The sequence below is a fragment of the Agelaius tricolor genome, unplaced genomic scaffold (genome assembly GCF_023055355.1).
Source record: "Agelaius tricolor isolate 1412-34295 unplaced genomic scaffold, bAgeTri1.0.p SCAF_34, whole genome shotgun sequence".
In the NCBI taxonomy this organism is placed as follows: Eukaryota; Metazoa; Chordata; class Aves; order Passeriformes; family Icteridae; genus Agelaius; species Agelaius tricolor.
The window spans coordinates 1,588,254-1,605,453 of NW_027269294.1; the positions used below are offsets into that span (position 1 = coordinate 1,588,254).

At 43.8% G+C, this 17,200-nt stretch overlaps 1 protein-coding gene across 3 annotated transcripts in view; it reads left to right on the forward strand.

Annotated features, from left to right (window-relative positions):
* MAML3 (mastermind like transcriptional coactivator 3) overlaps positions 1 to 17,200 on the forward strand; it is a 229,147-nt gene that overhangs the window by 12,718 nt on the left and 199,229 nt on the right. Inside the window, exon 1 of one of the 3 annotated variants that reach the window (XM_071452373.1) lies at positions 13,117 to 13,254. The exons of the other annotated variants lie outside the window; for them this stretch is intronic. The gene's annotated coding sequence lies outside the window, so the exon portion shown is untranslated. Of the gene's footprint in view, positions 1 to 13,116; positions 13,255 to 17,200 lie in introns of those variants that run through there. 3 annotated transcript variants of the gene reach the window in all.

Genomic DNA, 17,200 nt, shown 5'->3' on the forward strand with positions numbered 1-17,200 from the left:
ACCTTGGTTTGATTAGTTGGGGGTTTTGTGAGGTGGCGAGGGTTCTTCTATTCTTTGATGGCTTTTGGTTGGCTGGTTCTGTGGTCTGCAAGGAGAAGCAAGGTGGTGCTTCTGAAATGCAGACACCTGAGGAAGCAGATGGGAGGACAGGAAACAAGTGTGGGATGGATGGATGGGACACAGACTGGGGTAGAGAGAGTGGAGTTCAGCTGTAACAGAAGGATAGAAATAGGGACAAGGTTGTTGGATTTGTGGAACCAGTCTGAAGAGCAGAACTTGGCACCTGGGCTTCACCAAGTCAGTGAGAGCACAGGGAGTTGGAAGGAGCCCAGCTTTTGCAGCCTGGAGTAGCTGGAGTTTGGTGTTGGGGCACTTCACAGGGCCATGCTCAAGGTCAGCTGCATGTTCCAGCTGCATTAGTTACTCTGGTTCCAGCTGCATTAGTTACTCTGGTTCCAGCTGCATTAGTTACTCTGGTTCTCTTGGTTTTCCAGGTGCTGTGTCCATCAGAACATTACAGTGTGCTCTGCTAGCTGATTTTCTGCGCTGCTGTTAGCTGGGTGGTGGCCTTTGTTTTGCTCAGATTTCAGGGATTCTCAACACTTTGCAGTGACATATGTATGGCACTCATTCAGCAAATGTAAGCCTCTGCACAGCAGACTTGCTCTTCTTAGGTACTTGCGGCATATTCCCTGGAAGTTGATGTGGAAACCAGTGCCTGGGTACCTTCCTACACATTAGTAATGGACACATGTGTATATTTTAAATCCTTTATGTCCAAATCCTGTTTGCACGCTTTTAAAGTTGGTTTAGGAAGCGCTGTGGTTTTGTTTTTTTCCTCCTGATGAATTAGCTTTGTTTTACTAAAACAAGCTGCATTTCAATGCACTTCTCCCCCCTCCCCCCATGCATATGTCCACTGCTACCATAAGTCAGTTTTTAGAGGTGATTCCTGTGGCAGGTAGAAGGCAAGGGTTCCTTCTCAAAGCAGAGGAAGAAGTGGAAGGTATTTGAGGTGGTTCAGGGACAGTGTTTGAGTGGCTGCCTGTGATCCTGTTTTCTGATGGACAGGGAGAAGTGCTCAGCAGCGTGCTGCAGGCACACTCAACAGCTATGAGAGATTTCCTTTCCCTTGGGTGGTACTGGCTCATATTTTGGGAAGGGAAGGAATAAGCTTCTGTTCCTGAGGTCAAAATGCAGCACCAAACAGCCAGGATTTTTGGAAGATTGCCAGTTTAATAAGCCACAGTTATGGTCTTGTCCTCTTGTCCAAGCGGTCCTCGCTGTGCCTTATTGTGTGAAGTTGGTGCTTCAGCTATTTGGGGTGATTTGCATGTCCTTCAGCAGGTGAGCTTGAAAATCAGTGCTGGTTTTCATCACACCTATGTGGGCCATTACTGTCTGAGACCAAAGAGTTGGGTTTTTCCACAAGAATCAAGAGCTCCTCACAGTGTTTTGTAGTATGCTTTGTGTGATCCAAAAGTCTGCATTTTGCAGACTTAACATGTTTGGGGAGTTGCCAGAACAAAGTTTTGTATTTATATGTAATAATATTCTTATTTTCCTCTCTCATTATTGACTGCTGTGGTTTTGTGTTGCTTCTGTTGTTCTGTAAATATCAATATGAGTCAATCTCTCCATCTTTGTTATGTTGTAAATGGATTGTTTGTATAATGAGATATAAAAGGTGTCCTATAGCTTCAATTTAGTTCATCTTTGGGACACAGAACATGTAAGAACATAGACAAATTGCAAGATGCCTGTGGTGGCAGAGGTGAAATCTTACTGGTAATACTTGGAACCAATTTGGGGGTATATCTTGGAAAGCTACTGCTGACAGTAACTGTCTGCTGCATACTAGAATTGTGCAGTATCTTTATCCAATACATGCATAAAGAACTCTCCTAATTCCTGTAAGAAACTGACTTTTGGCAAGCTGTGGGGAAAATAAGATAGTACAGGAATCCCCAGCTTAGTGCTTACATTTGAGCTGTTTATAAGGATGATTTTATTAATAACCTTTTTTCTGTCACACATCAGCACTTCCGGGCCCTCTTTTCCAGTACTCCCTATATATAAGTTTTATTTCTAAACCTGTGGAGTTTAGAAAACCAGAGCTGTCATTTCTCACAGTTTAAAAAAACAGTTTGTGTTTACGAAATTGCTGCAAGTCCTCTGCCTCTCTGCCAGGGAAGAACCTCCCTCCCTGAAAGCTAAGAATCCACAAACTGTAAGCTATTAAAAACTAATACTGACCTTAAGAGCCACATGTCAAGTGCAAGATATCTTTGCAAGTTTAGGAGATATGAGAATCAAATGATTGTTCAAGTGTGTTGGCTGGGCCCATGACTGAAAGGAAGAAGATAAAAAACAGAATTTTTTTTCCTCTTATTTTTTCTTTTGTCTTTTTTCCCTTTTCCTTGTTTCCTTCTTGTTTCTTGTTTGGATTTTTCTTTCTTCCTTCCCCTTTTCTCTCCCTGCCTTTTCTCCTCCCACCTTTTTTCCACCACTTTTTCTTTCTCCCTTTTAGTTTTCTTTCTGTGGCAGGGGCTCATGTCAGTCCTTGAAAGGGAAGAGACAAGTGTTCTGAGTTTTTACTGTTTGAGGGTTATTTGGTACAGCTGATGTAAAAGCACAGCAATTGCTCACAGTAAACGTGTACATTTCATACATGTGTGGATATTTAAGTGCAGTCAGTGTATGATGGCTTTTGTTCAGCATAGGTGATGGCCACTGATGGCTTGTTTTTCTAGGAAAAGGTCCTTTCAAGAGTTCTCTGGCATGATCAGCATGTTCTGCTGCTCTGTCACTCTCTGTAGCAAGGGATGTTGCAGTAGTTGAAGTGTCAGGGCAGAGCCACACCAGGAAGCCTTAGCAGCTCAGTGGGCTCCTGCTGGAATTGCTCATGAGACAGTGTAATTAGCAGAGAGAGAACCTCACAGTGAGGAATGGGTTTATTTATGGCCAATGTGTGTTTGGACAACTGTGACTGTGCTTTTAATTTCCGTTTGTAAGGTGGGAGTTTGGAAGAATTGGAGGGTTCTGACACTTCAAGAAAATTATGTGATTGGGAAAAGGCCTAATTTCCTCCAAAATCATTTTTCTGCAAAGGCCTTTGATCCTGGCACAGTTAAGTTACTTTAATTCCTCCAAGGGAAGTGTGTGTGAGTGAAAGCTCACAACAAGACTCTGTTTCTGCAGTGGGGTTTTACTGGCTGCTTCAGCTCAGTGCCCCCCCCATGATTGCATGCTGGTTCATCTCAATAATGGCTCGGTCACATAAAGCAGATAAGTTTCAGAACTAGGTCATCTTTAAAATTTGTTTAGTGTTGACTTTATTCTTTCTGGCTGAACCTTCTGTCAGGTGTAGACCGCTGCTTTTAAGAAAACTGAGTTGTAATCTGCTCCTCTCATGGAGCTGGGTGTGTGGGAATGGACAAGTGGCAAGGTCTTTCCCAGGGCTGGTATGTGAAACTATTTTCGTTTAGTGCCGTGTTAGAAATAGGTTCTGGCCTGTACAGTGACCAAGGCTGCAGGTTTTCCTCAGCACAGCCAAGAAAATGCATCCATCTTTTGTTTTAGTAGCCAATAGCCAGTGGCTTGGAAGGGCTAATTCCACACAGCCTGGAGACCCCGATGGGCAAAAATAAAATTGATTTTCATTTCAGCACCTGTTCTCAAGGTGATGTGTTTTTGGCATAGTTATACCTGTGTGTGTTAGTCCAGGAAATAAGGCCACACTGCTGACTTGTTCCCTGGTGTCCTGTTGGATCCCTCTGAGCTCCTCTGTTTGCTGGTCAAACTTAGGAAAAGTACTGCAGAGAGGCAGAACCTCCTGGGGCCTGGTCAGGATGTGCTGAGCTCTATGTTCATCCCTTCACTCCTGTGATTTCAGGGTTTGCGGATTTTTTTTGGAGGATAAACAAGAGCATCAAAAGATGATGATTTCCATGTTTAATATTAAAAGCATTTACTAGTTTAATACATTCTTATGAGCAAGTACATTAGGTACTTCAAAGAATGAAGCAAAACAATTATTAATGCTGAAATTAAGTCTGCTCTTACAACACAAGTTAAGGGGAAGCATGTATGTTACTTAAATCTCTCACAAAGTGTAAGGTGTTGTAAGCTGGACAGTATGCAGAGCCCAGCCCCACAATTCAAAAAGCAAAAGAATCCTTGGCATGACTCCTGTGTGCAGGGGGAAGCCCTTGGTAGTAAGCTTTGGGCTCACACGCTATCCTGGACATAAAAATAGCCAGCTGTCCAGGCTGTGCAGGGAGCTTAGGAGGCAGGAGATGGGCACTCCTGCTCACTGTGGGGTGTGCTGGTCAGCAATGGCCAGAGCACTTCTGGGGCCAAACCCAGCTGTTAGGTGAATGCTTTTGGTGGCTCATAAAAATATTTTTAAAAAGATACTGTCAAAAATGTGTGCCCCTTTCATAGTCCACCTCTCATATTCTGTTTTTCAATTTAAGTTTTTTCATTTGATGTTTTTCTGCAATGGTTTCTTCCAATGCACATTGTTCAGTTTCTCTTGCTCACTTTGTGCAGAGGGGAAAAGATTTGACAAGAGCTTTAAAACAAACGTAGTATTTCTGCCTTAGCTTTTCCTATTTTTGGCATGGACTGATGTGCGAGCAACACTCACAGATTCACTGTAGCTTTGAGCAGTTTGATGTGGATGTATTCCTGAGTGCCCCAGAAAGCTGCCCAAGGCAGCAAGGGGGGAATTCTCTAAGACAGAAGCAAGAACCCCAAGGTGGGTTGTCCTGGCAAAAGGAGCAGTTCTTGGTGCCTTTCTCAGGAACTGCTGCCATACTTAGTAAAACAGGTTAGTCTGGTGAAAGGTACAACTTTCTGCAGACAGTGATGCTGCTTTCTGCAAGCTGCAGGAGGATACAGGGAGCCTAAAATTCAGCTGTATCTGCTGTTCACTACGGAGCAGACTGAAGGGTTTCTCTCAGATTTCCCATAGCATGGTTCCTGTCATGGTGAAAAAACACTGATAGCAGTCCCCTACCCCTCACATGCACTTCATCTGGGTTTTCATGTCACTCACCTGCTTCAGTGGCATTAGAACAGTAAGACAAGAAGTTTTGGAACAAGACCGTGGATATTTAGAATATCATGTCCTAATGCTTCTTTTCCTCAGGGCCCTAAAGAACCCTTTCTCTCCCAGGTTTTGAGGTGGTTATGGAGTCACAGAATGGGTTGGAAGGGATCTTAAAGATCATTTACTTGCAGCCCCCTTGCCACTGACAGGCAGACTTTGCACCAGACCAAGCTGCTCAAAGCCCCATCCAACCTTGTGCTATTGTCCTCTGGTTATTTGCAGTCCTGTTCAAAAAAAGATAATTCAAAATTAACCAGGTTAAACTGATGGATGAGGGTGTTTGTTTTTTTTTTTTTTTAACATGTGTCAGCTGGAGTTAGTGTTTCATGAGTTGTTTGTCCTATGTGTTGATTTCCTTGTCTCTGCTGAGGCGCTTGTTTGGGGTGTGATTTGATATTTTTTTAAGTAGATGCGCACACACTCTCTCTCCACCTGAAACACTGGTTTTTTTTCCTAGTCCTTAATCCAGATTTATGAGCCCTATTAGTACAGTTAAAATTAATTTTCAAAACACAAATCAGATGTGAAAATAGGATAGCTTATGCCTAAACTTGCTGTCACCTGTTAAAATAATCCAACCATTGGAAAAAAAAGGCAACTGAGCACCATATTTATACTGAAATTTTGAAGGAAATTGAACCAGCAAAGGGTGACATTTAGGAAGTATTCTGGAACAAGAGGGTCTTAAAATTCTGATCAAGGCAATAGAAGCCTTCTGTGCTGATATTGCCCTGGGCTCTTCCTCAGTTTAGTAGATTAAGTTCAGGGCTGAAAACTGAGTGTGGACACAGCTGGAGGAGATTTCTGCTTCCCGTAAGGTGAAAGCCCAAGTATCTACTGATTTTTAAATATTTGTAAATATAGCTAAACCCCTATTTGATTAACTTTTATTGCATAAAAGACCAGTGCACTGAAGGTGTTTTTATAGATCAATTAGAAACAGTGTTTTGCTGAGTTAATACAGAGTAGTTTGTGTGTTCATGCAGAGGACATATGGAGTTGTCAAGTAACATATTTTAATAGTTACCTATCAGTAAGAATTGACCCTTCCTTAGAAAATTTAGTGTGAGTCCAGCCATGCTCCCAAACTGATTTGTTCATATCAGGATTTCCTGCTTGATAGTTTAAATCCTGTTTAAATTCAGCAATTTCGATCACTTTGATTAACATCAGCCATTCTGCCTTGAATGAAGTGAGAATGTGCTGGGGCTGAGTCTCTTTGCCATTTGGGTTTACACTCATTCCATCCTCCAATTTGAAGTTGCTTTCATGGTTTGACTATCTACCGGCACTTCCTTTGCTGTGCTCATCAGTTCAAACATGTTCCTTTGTGTGTGGTTTTTTTAATACTTATATCAGAATAAGGAAGGGGTTGAGTAGTTTAGCAGTGTAATTGAGATGATAATGCAGCACAAATGTGTAATTTCTACAGATGTTTGTGACCAGTAAATATTTTGTATCATAATGAACCTTGTTTATCAACAGCTAATGTATTTTGGTTTTACCATTTTCAGTTTTGTTTGTTTTTTACGGGGCTAAAATTCAGTGACATCTTGATGAGTTTGGGTTTGTTTTTTTTCTCTTTCTTAACTAAGGACATCTGGCCCTCCCTGTGTCTTTTCCTGTACCTTGAAATGACAGGAGAAAATGGTACCTTTTCAGCTTAAGTCTCCAGATCAGATGGACTTTATCTGTGCTCATCTTCCAGGTGGTGAAGGTGTCTTCAGGGTGATGAGATCTCATAAATGCACTGTTCTACTCACTAGGGTGAATGGATTGCTTTTATTTACTTCAATTAGTTATGATTTATGGTATATCATCATGAGAAGTTTTTTTGACACATCAACGGCTATTTTGGAGTCATTTGTCATTTTAGTGTCAAAAACACTGAGGAAGAACAACGTGTTCAAGTAAAAGACAGAAGATGTAGAGTAGTTGAGTAGTGAGCTAGGGGTCTCTTGATCCAGGTGCAAGCAGAAGTGCAAAGGTGCTGTGATGGAAGGTTTGGAAGAGCACATCACCACCTCCTTCCTCTCCCTGCTGGAAACGAGTGAGCAGAGATGGTGACAAGAGATGGATTTGTGTTTAAATTGAAGGCTAATGCACCACATTTCACGCCACAACATTGAGGAGATGAGCTTGAGGGCTGTGGAATGCTGATAATCACCTCCAGCATCTAAGTTTGGCTGTCTACATTGTTAAATGGCTTGTCTTCCTCTTCTTCAAAGGGAAGGAATCAAATGTAATCCAACAAGTTAGAATGTGGATATGAGTTCAAGCTGTATTGTTCTGTTAGCCTGGCTGGTTGGAATGAGTCTTTTTATGTACTTCCCTCCTCAGCATTATTTATAGATTGCAATCAAATCACAGCAGACTGGGACATGTTGCCCTCACCAGTGAGTTCTAAGTTTGTGTTGGATTTGCTGGAGACCTGATCTTGATAGCTCTTAGAAGAATATGGATAGGAAATATGAGGGTGATGGGTAGTGAAATTCCTAAAGGAAATGGGTTTAATCTGGGTTTATCTTTATTTATTTGTTTGGCAGGTGTTTTACTTTTCTGATTGTACAGATCCTGCCACAGTAGAAAGTGAAGGGGAGGTTTTTAACCTGTCCTGGTAATTCATTAGAGCAAGAAGGCTGTGCCTATGTTTGGGAAGTACCTGGCACACTTGCGATGTACCCCTGATCAGAGGCAATAGGCACTGGGGTTCACTGGGGTTTTGTAACTAAGTTTCCTTCGTTGTGGAGATGGGCAAAGTCCAAAAAGAAATTTTGAGGTTGTCATGATTACAGTTGACTGACGTGAGCAGTTCAAGACTCTGTGTGTGTATGTGTATATATATATACACAGAATGACATGTAGTTTTGCCAAAAATGCTCATCTAAGTCTGTGTTTACCTATTGAAAATATAATTGAGCCTGTTGCCAATTAAGCAGTCCATGCAGATCTGGCAAATCCAGTAAATGTTGTAGAAAACTACAGCCTTCTTATCTTGGGAATAATTTGAGTGTGGCTTGTCAGCTGTGACCTGGATGACCATATTGGAAAATGCTTAGCTGGAGTTAGCTGGAATATCATGATCTTCTCTTAATTTGTAGATATGCATGTAAGGGAGAACCCACCTCTCTTGTGCTCTTTGGAGTTAGATATTGAGTGCAGGGTCATAAAACATATCTGCATACTTGTCTTCCCCCACGGATTCTGTGATTAGGAAACCATCAGCAAATCTTGACTGTGACCAACCTTACCTTTCTGACCTGGGAAAAAGATAAAATTCTGATAGACGAAAAATAGATTTTCAGTAATCGGTCTCTGGGGAGAATGGCAAAGGAATTACACGGAAAAAAATTAATGCAGAAACATTTCTGTGGCTTGATCTGCTTTTCCCAGGTATGTTTGTGTTAGAGTGTAGACAGATAGACCTATATCACTTCTTTGCAGACATGCTTGGCACTAAAGTTCTGTATGTAATGAAGTCTGGAAAAATGAGGTATCTGGTTATATTGTAGGAATAAAAATGGGTACTTAATGAAGTGCTACAAGAGTAGAAATTATCTGCCATGCATCACAGTTGTTAATCAATAAATACCTGCAGAGTTTATTTCTGTATTTAATGATATCTGGGGTGCTTGGCCCAAATCTGACTGGTCAAGTCTTTGAACCATTCTGTGAAGGTGAGACCAGGCCCTCAGTTATGCTGGAGTAAATAATCTATACTCTAATACTAATTATTTTTCCTTAATTAGTAAAATTGAGAAACAGTACCAAAGTCACTACCCTTGCCCCTTTTGGTGGGAGATTATTCTGCTATTTTCTAGACAATGCTTTTTCTGCAGCTTGAAACCTCAGTCAAATGTAACATTTTTTGTAGCTCCTGGCAGGCAGATGATGTGGTCTGAGGACTGCAGGGGCCTGGAACAGACAGGATGGATAAGTGCAGTGTGTTCCAGACAGAGATCAGATTGAGTACACACACCTGCGGGTGGGTGTAGGGCTGAATATAATAAATGTTAATGAGATATAAGAAAACTCATTAGGAGGGCTTGATGAGGAGAAAAGGTGGTGGAAATGGCAGTGATGTCAATAGTGCCCAACTGTTCATTAAGTATGGTCACAGTGTTACCAATCGGGCTCACTAAAAGTACACTGCACATTTCAAGCTGAGTTTGGAGTCACCGAAAGGGTTCTCTCGGTTTCTGTGTAGTTAGTTGCTTGTTGTGCAAGTCCTCACCTTCCCTAAGAGCTGGGTTTTTTCAGGGGAAGTGCCTGTGGCTGCCTGTAATTTAACACCTCTCATTACTCATTAGCAAAGGCATCCAGGCTCACGTTGTGGATGTTTCTCTTTAGTCAGGCTTCACTTAGGAGAAATGGTCGATTGATTTGTGACTTTCTTTGCAGCTAATACCAGTTTACTTGTTGACATATGGCAATTTCCATTCATGACATATTTTCTGGTTTCGTCTGGAAAATCTCTTAGTTGTTGTATCACAGAAAAGTAAATGTGCTGCACATATTCTTTAGGATTAGTCTGTATGTGCTGTAGGGAGATAGGGGACTGATACGGAGGGAGGAATGCTGTGGCTTGTTTGTGGCCGTTTGCCTTTCAGGAAGGGCCAGATCTGGTAGGGGATTTCTTGTGTTTATTCCTGAGGAAAGACTGAGCACTGATTCCAAGTTAGTTGGGTTGGATGCTCACCAGGCTAGGTACAAATACTAGTTCTACCAAGCACTAGTTAAATGGGTGCACTTCTTTCCATCAGCCAAGCCATCCTTACACATTTGGCCAAGAAGTGAAAGGGGATTTCGCTCCTGTGTCTGTCTGTGGAGCTGTATTAGAGCAGTTCTTGTTGGAGTAGCCGGGTTTCTTGGCTCCAGCAGGAGGTCGGTACGGGAAAAGCATTTGCTTGTGTTGGAAGGAAACTGGGAAGGTATTGGTGAGATTAGTCCCATTCTTCATCTTCTGTCCATCTGGCAAGTCTTTGCCATCCTTAGACTTCAGGTGAGTTTCTGAAACTCCAAGAACCTGCAAGACAAGAGTTGAAATGTAGGGGAAATCATGTCCTGGGCAGTAGGTCTTGGACAACACAAGTTAGGCATGCCTTTGGGTGGTTGCAAAGCCTATCAGACAGGTGTTGTTCTGAGTGCAAGATTCTGCATTTACTGTATCTGTATGAAAATTAAATGCAAATAAATTAAGCCTGAGAGGATAAATAAATAAATACCAGAACGAAAATGCAGTTAGACGCTAACACATGCAGTGACAATGAAGCTGGAGGTGCCCGACATGTCCAGTTGAACATGAGAATTGTTGTTTGTGAACATGCTGGCTCATAAATGCAGAAGCAGTCACTTCTGGAAGTGCTGTATGTACATCTGTACATGTAGGGACATGTGTCTCTGGTGTGTCTGTCTGAGAACACCCCAGCTGACAGAGCAGCTGTGGAGTATTGCCCCTCTTCTCTTCAGCATGCTGCCAGCTGCAGCCCTGGCCTGCAGGAGACACTGCTGCTTTGGGAGGAGATGCATGGCAGATGGGGAAGCATGTGATGCATAGGTGCACATCCCTCTGGTCACACTGCTCTTTGATGCTTCCTCTCCCTTTCAGGTGTGATTCACTTTTCTGTTTGTGGTTCTGTTCAGTTGTTTGGGGTTCTTTTCTACTGCCTATTGTGCTCATTATGTTTTGGCTTCTAGTAGTCTTTATTTATCTATAAATAGCTATAAATATTATGAGGTATATATAAATTCAGGTAGATGAGGCTGTATCTCAGATTTTCTGGCCCATGTCAGTGGTAGCATTTTGCCCTTCTGAATGCTGAAGACTCTTTGGGTCACAGTGGTTCCCACGTAGGTTCAAGGTTTTGGATGGCTCTCAGTCACAGCAGTAAGAGCATTAACAGACCCAGTGCCTCAGAACAGCAGAGTTCTGATCTAGGGCACCTGGATTTGTAACTCCATGTTTTTGCACCGGCTTCCTGCTGCCAGGCCACCCGACTCACCTCTCCAGCTGGCCTTTCCCAGCTGGCTCATTGCTGGGAGGCCTTCAGTGATGCTCTGCACAGGATCCAGCACAAGCAGTGTGGCCTTCTGTCCTGTTCCCTGTGACCCTGTGCCACTTGTGATAAGCAAGGACATCCTTGCAGCAGCTCTAGATATGAGGGAGGCTTGGGGGGAATAAGATGCCATCCCCATGGAGGAGCCCGGGTTTGGATGTGGGTGTGTGCAAGGCAGGGATGCTGTGGAGGAGCTTCCCAGCTGCTGTTCCTCTGGCAGCTGCACTGCACCAGAGGCACAGAGCACCCAAGGGGGCTGGATGAGTGCAGAGGCACACCTGTGACACTGCTCTGGCCTGCTTCCCGTACAGTTTGTCACTCCAGATGAGTTGCATGCAGTGCCAGCAGAGATCCTGTGTGGTGCTGGGCTGTGGCTATTCCCTGGGGCTGCTTTGTGCCTGGGCACAGCTCAGGCCCCTGGATGTGGAGAGGCACTTTGTGGCAGGTGTCACCTCATGCTGCCCAGAATTTGCTAGAGCAGATGCCTTCTGACCTCTTCATGTCCAGTGAGGCATGCTGTTGTGGCCTTTGGCTCCCTGGGGTCATTGCTGGAGTCACCCCAAGCAGGGAGGACGCTTGGCCAGTTATGGATGAAACAGTCTATTGAAGAGTTATTAATTCCAATTTTTCCTATTTCCTAACTTGGTAGAGTCTCAATGCTCTGACTAGAGCTTGCTTTTCATGGCAAGTTTGTAATAATTAGAAAGATTGTTGCATAATAAAAGCCAGAGCATAAAGAAAAGAGGAGAACCTAATCCTCATATTTAGCTAAACGGTTACTCTGGTTTACAGGATGATGCTTTTAGTTCTTGCAGTGGCTATGGGATACCCTTCATTTTCTGACTGTTTCATCACCAGTGGCAGGTGGGCTCTGTCAGACTTATTCAGTTTCTTTGTCTTCCTTCTGGACTCTGTGTGTGTGTGTGTGTGATGTGTTCTGCATAGGGGCATTTATCTCAGATTAGCATTGACAAACAGAGCCAGCACTCTTCCACAAAAGCAAGGACTGGTTTGCAGACTCTATCTATTGGCTATGCCTCCCTTGTATGAATTAGTAGTAATTTGGTAAGATTAAAAACAGGAAGAGGGACCTCAACTCGAATTCCTTTCCAGAGGTTGGGTGTTGCACACAGAGGAACTCCAAAAGATGTAGCTAGTACAAGACAGAAAATGTTATTTGAACTGATCTTTCCCATGGAAAGGAAATAAGTGTATAAATCTGAGGGAGCGGGAACCAAATCTTCTCTGAAGAAGTTCTGAAGTAAATAATGTTTGACCCTCTGAAGATAGCTTTAAAAAATAAGGTAGAAGTGAGTGCAGTGGTTTTGATGGTTCTGACATAGAGGTGCAGTAGGAGAGTGCAGCAGTAGGACACCAAAGAAATGAAGGCAAGGAATCTATTTGAGACACTCTACCTAGAGCAGATGATGAATAAGAGACGCCTTAGAGGACGCTGCCTGTCTCTGTCATGGAAGGGCGGCCAAGCCTCCCTGCGAGGGGGCTGGCGCGGGTGATTCCTGGCTGGGGGAGCCCGAGGCGAGCCCTGGTGCCGGAGGAAGCGCTGTGCGCGGTGCTGTAGGTGGCACCCTTCCCTTTGCGATGCTGCTGAACCCGTGCCAGAGGCAGGGGGAGCTGGGGGCACTCGGAGCGGGGTGCGGAGAGCCGGGCCCGGCCGGTTCCGGCCGCACAGCCCTGCCGGGGCTGCTTCCCCCGGCTGCAAGGCCCGTCCCGTCCCGGGAAGCGCCGGGGCTGCCTCCGTGTCCCCAGCGGAGCTTTTGCAGCTGTGCTGCGCCATCCGCGGGGCCCCTGCGGGCCGTGCCCGCTGCCCTCGCAGCGCATCCCCGCGGGTCTGTGCCGCAGGAAACGCTGCGCTGGCACCGGCAGTCCCGCAGGATGCTGCTAGTAAAGATACCATTACCTTTGTTGGTTGGAACATTTGGTTTGGCTGACGTGTTAAAAGGCGGTCATTAAATCGCAGCGTTGCTTCTCTTAAAGTAATTCTGCCATGAATGCCGAAGGTTATTCCAAATGCGTGCTTGAACTAGATCAGGACTGAGGGTCCTCAGCCCTGTTTGTGTTCCTGTAAGTACAGCCCAAAAAAGACTGACTTTTTATTTACCTTGTGGTTTGGGAGCTGAGAGTGAGGGCTCTGGGGCCAGAGCTACAGTGGGGTTACTGTGCCAGCTGAGCCGGGGGAACCCTGCATGGCAAATGCAAGAAATGTGCTGTGAATGAAGCTTTCATTTCCTGGTGCCACTGCTGTGGCCAAAAGCAGTCAACTAAAAATATGTCTCTAAAACGGGCAGTCATCTGACCTTTTATTTGCTGTTGTGGTTTGGACATGGGTGGATGAAGCATTTTAATAAATTACTGTATCTTTTTGTCTGTGCACATTTATCACATTTCACTGATTCAAGAGGTATTTATTAGGTGCCTAATAAATTGGAGCTTTGGTGTGCTGACTGATGTGCATGAAGGTGCTTGGGGAAGAAGGAAGGATTGGGACAAGGAGTAGGAAGCAGAAAGCAAAGGTTTTCATTTATTATGGATGTGACCTAATCCTCTCGCACCAAATTCTGTGCCAGAAGGTGTTGTGTTTGTACCTACTGCAGGGTGAGAGTGCAAGCACTCACTGTCCAGCTTTTGCCATACTTCAAAATAATTTCTGCTGCTCTGTGTCATGGCTGGGTTCCCTCTGTCCTCTCAGTGCCCTGCAAGCCAGGGAAGTTGTGTCCCTGAGTAATCATTTCATCCTGATCTCCATCCCAATTATGGCTGTGGCCACACACAAAGGAACAGCGTTTTGGCTTTTTCTGCCAGAGGTGGAGGGATTGCAGCGATCCTTTAGGGACAATGACCAGAAAGGGTGAAATCCTGAAGCATTGCCCTGCAGTTGTGCTTTAAAAATGACAAACTGAGAGCTGGTCTGTTACAGAGGGTGCAGAGGCGGAGCTGCTGCTCTGCTCTCTCAGACACGGAGCTCCCTCTCCCTTCAGTCGTCTCAAGACTCATGCTGCTTCCTGAGGCTGCTGCTGCATGGGGCTTGCTCATTTGGATGGGAAGAAGTTTGTCAGGAAGGGGAGGGGAAAAGAGGGCAGCTAATATCCTCTCTTCACCTCCAGTGCAAAACCAAAAGGACCTGAAGTGATGCTCTACAAATAGAAGAGCAATTTTCCTTATCCCTCTTGGTGGTTGGTACATTCCCCTGCTTCTGATTAGTCCTTCAGCGCTGTGAATAGCCAGTTTGCTCACACTGCTGCATTTTCCTATCAGGCACAGACATGCTTTTCACTCTTTCCCTTCCAAACCCACTTATGGTTTCTTTTGGGGTTTGTTTCCCTTTTTTTTTTTTTTTTTTTTGCAAAGCAGCCATGAGAGAGGAATAAAATAATTTCGAGGAGCATTATATGGTGAGGATTTTGACAATGAGTGGAAGGTTGTAATTACTCTCTTCCATTAGGCTCAGTGGCTCTGGGCAGATAAGCTGTATTGAAACGTGTGACCAGGGCATGGGATCATGGATTGTCTTTGCCTGTTGTCATGGTGACAGTGATGCAGGTGGCCTGTAACTGCCTGCCTGTCAGATCTTATACATCAAACTGCTGCTAAGTGAAAATATGGTACGGGCATGGGGGGGAAAATTGCCAGCAGTGCTTACAGGATCAGGTGGAGGAGAACGAGATGGGTTTAAAGGCAGCTTTTTGTGGAAGCTGTGGATGGCTCAGGGATGCTTCTTCACCTTGTTTATGCCTTCATATGAGCAAAATCGGTTTTAAAGGGGGTAAATACATACAAATATACATCATGATTATGTTTTTGCTGCTTTCTCACACTCAAAATGTTGGTGGTGTTAGGCTGAGCTGGAAAAGAAATGGGAACAATGGCAAATAGTTTTAGGTGGGAGCTGGAGTGGACTCTAGAACCCAACAAGAACAGAGGAAAAGATGATGGTTCTCTACTGTACCTCAGAACTGCTAACAGAAAGTTGTCCAGATTTAGAGATGTTTAAATAACTTCATTTGTGAAATAGCACCTCAAAGTCAGGGCATCTTATAGAAAATGTTGGTTAGATTTGCTGTCAAGTAATTTCTTTTCCAGAGCTGTTCTCTCTCATGGGTTTGAGGCCTACATTCTGTGACATTGCAAATGGGTTCTGACCCTCATCCCCTCCCCTTTGCAGCTGATGGTGCCTTTCAAACCTCTGAGATTTACAGTGGTTTCTGACACTGAAATTCATCTGTGTCATTTTGGCAAGTCCCCCTTGCCTTGTACTGGCTATTGAACTGCCTTCCCTCTCTAATCTCTCTTTTCTTTGCAAAGACAAGAGTGAAAGTCATAGTGCAAAAATGAACTTCTATTCTTGTCAAATGTGGAGTGTTTGCTTCCTGCAGTACTTTTTCTACTTCTGGAAGAGCCTATGGGAGACTTGCTTACCTCTTGCAAACTTTAATTGCACCTTTATGCCAAATTTTGTGGCTAAAATTTATAAGTAGAAAAAATGTGGCTAAAATTGTGAATAGAAAAAAATGAAATGAATACAATTATTTTTTTAGTTTCCTGGCTTAGTGCTTTCTAATCTGATATTCAGTTTCTCTGCACTCCGGAACCCAGTAGCACATGTTTTGGTTTTGTGTATTTCAGGGTTTGTAGGTGACACAAATATTTTATTGCTAGTAGGAGGAACTTTTGTTTTCATCAGTTCCCTATGGAACGTTTAGCTAGAGTCAAGTAGTTACTTATGGATCTGTCAAGGATACTATTGATGTAGGGAGTTATTGAATGTTTATAATGAATTAGCAAAATTAACATCTTTATTCAATGTGTGTAATTAACACCTTTATACAGTCTGGTGAAGACACATTGTATAAAGGGCGGTTTTGATCTGGGTGAGAGTGGAGGACTTTGTGGATTCATTCTATTTTGTGTCTCTGGGGTTTTTTGCTAGTTTTTGACCAAGCTTTGATCCAGGTTAGGTCTTTATCCCTGTTCCGAACATTGCAGTGTTTTAGACAAAAAGTGAAGGATGGAGTGAGAAAGGTCCTGCAGTTAAATGGTTGGTCCTGGCCAAGCCATCTGTCCTTCCTTCTCTTAAATGGCCAGTACATTTACAAGAATTTTGGGAGATGTGCCTACTTTGTCAGTCTATGGATGGAAGGCATTAGGTGAGTTAGATGCTAGGCACAAAGGCAAGGTGAGAGTAAAAAAGCTCGGTGTAGTAGTGAGGGAATAGTGTCAGATGGTTGGAACACACGAAGCTGAGCGCTGAGGTTTCCGTGTCAAGGTTTGCTGTTGGTGAGCAGTGCAGCCACAGGGAAGGAAATGAGCACTTCCTACGCCTGAAACTGTAAAGATTAATTGTGAGTGTTAGTAAAACTTGGCGACTCTTGCCTCAGAAGTGTTGTGGAATTGCATCTTCACTGCTGGCTGCTGAAGTATGTGAAGTGTGAAAGCATGTAGTGATGCTCTATACCAGATACCCAATGCCAGGTAGTGGTCCTCAAGCAACTCCATAGGCATCCCAGCAATCCATGACAATTGCCTTCAGGGGGTGTTCACTGACAGAACACAATCTTGGCTGAGATTTTGGTTTCATTTGGGGTTGCCTTTAAAAGTACTGTGGTGTCTTCAGCTTCATCCAGACCCCAAATGCATTAGACTAGCTTACATCAAGATTTGCATCTCTAATATAGCTTTGAGATCATCAAGAGCCAGAAAAGGCCCAGATGTGTGTATATAAAGGTTCTCTAGCTTAAGATGAAAAAAACATGTTTAAGATGATGCCTTAATTCATGTGCTTGAGGTGCTTCATTGTTTTTTTAATCATAGGTTGCTGGTACCAAATTAGCATTTTGTAATAGTTTTAGCATTAGTATTCAGGACGGGTCTGGGTAGGAGGAGGCTGGGGTTTTTTCCCAGTGTGTTTTGGTTGTTGTTCTTTTTCTCTTGAAGCTGGAACACAGAGGAGGTTTGATGTTTACAGCAGCCGTACACAATTTCAAAGAGCAGAAATAGGTACAGGAGTGTCGCT